The sequence below is a fragment of the Sceloporus undulatus genome, chromosome 2 (assembly GCF_019175285.1).
Source record: "Sceloporus undulatus isolate JIND9_A2432 ecotype Alabama chromosome 2, SceUnd_v1.1, whole genome shotgun sequence".
In the NCBI taxonomy this organism is placed as follows: domain Eukaryota; kingdom Metazoa; phylum Chordata; class Lepidosauria; order Squamata; family Phrynosomatidae; genus Sceloporus; species Sceloporus undulatus.
Genome location: NC_056523.1, coordinates 153286448 through 153288295, shown reverse-complemented (window position 1 = coordinate 153288295; position 1848 = coordinate 153286448).

The window sequence follows — 1848 nt, the reverse complement described above, 5'->3', positions numbered from 1 at the left end:
CATCATCATCATCATCATCATCATCATCATCATCATCATCATCATCATCATCATCTAGTATTTGTATAGTGCCATAAATTTACATGGTACTTTAAAGGTACAATCGATTTAGAACAATTAAATCCTGCCAAAGGAGTACAATCTAAAAATAATAAAATATAAAACTACATAATAACTATAATCCAATTATGCAGTCCAATAAACAATTAATACATTCTGAAGATGTATGTTTAAAAGATGAGTGTCTTTGTTTTACAAGTACAAAACCCCTTACAGTTGTAGCTTCTTATATTCGGTGGGGTGGGGGATCCTTCTTCATTGTTACATGTTAAGTATGGGATGAAAACAACAGATGAATCCTAATTTTCCAGGAATCTCTGTTAAACACTTATTTCTTCTCTCCTATTTTTTTTTTCAAAGATATGGGGGATCTTGTCAAAGGCCTTACTGAAATCAAGATACAATACATCTACAGCATTCTCCACATCTATCAAGCTTGTGACTCTATCTTGGTAGCTGGGGAAAATCTGGTGACAGAATCTTTCTGCACTTGCATTTCAGAAAAGGAGAACCACACATTCAGCATGAACATCTGTCAAATGGAGCCTTTGTGCATAATAACAGTACACAGTGGCACTCCCAGGGAGATGGAACCTTTCACTCTTAGAACTGTCAGGAAGCCTCCTCAATATGTTTTAAACTACAACTTCTATAGCAACATCCTCTCAGCCATGCTGCCTCAGGAATGGCATGTATTCATTGGAGATGGGCCATGCTTGATGTGGGTAGCAGCTAGATTTTATGTATTATAGATAAGAAAAGACACCTTCATGTACAATGAAAGGTAGTCATTTGTAGTATTTAAAAGCTGTAGTAAAGCCGTGTCCACATTATTGAACTATCCACTGTTCAAATGTCAGCTACATCTAACACATTTGCTGTCTGCTCTTATGATCAGACCACTTGCATTTGTGAACTGTAGAAAATCAATATTCTTTGCAGTGAAAGCATTTGATCTGCAACACTAATTGTGAATATAGAAACAGCATGTGTTTTGGTCACCCTGACAGACCAGATGGTTGTTACATGTTTCACAAGAGGCCTTTCTGCCAATGATACACTCTCTTATCTCTGTTTTCACATATTAAAGGAACTGCTTTGCATAGCATCTGAATAAACCATAAACCACTTCTGCTCTTACCACTACACTTCAGAAATATATAAAAAGTAAGCAAATTATGAATATGTATCATGCTGATTATTACATTTTTCTCAAGCATTCCTCTTCACTCAGCCCCTATCTTCCATGATAGATGTTTAATTTGACCACACACACACCCTACCACATTTTATGTTCTTAGTAGAAGGAGCAAATCCGAAAGATCAAGTTTTTGTGACAGGATCTTTCTATGTAAGCACTCCTGGAATGAAAAATACAGTTGGCTCTCCTATCCATGGATTCTGCATTCATGGATTCATAATCCAGAAAAGAAAGCTTGATTTTGCCATTTTATATAAGTGACCCCATTGTATATAATGGGATAAGCATTCACAGCTGTTGATATCTACAGGGGATCCTGGAATCAAACCCCATTGTATATAATGGGATGAGCATCCATGGATGTTGGTATCCATAGGGGGATCCTGAAACCAATCCCCACTGGATAACAAGGGCCCACTGTACTTCACCAGAAAGCAGATTCTTGCTAATAACCCACTCAGGACAGCAAGTCTTCAGCCTGACCCTAGCAATGAGACCATACATAAGCTAAGTGGGAGAAGGGGTAATTCAGTCCACCACCTTGTGAGATGCAGAGTTCACCCCACCTCACAGACGAGCTGGTTCTG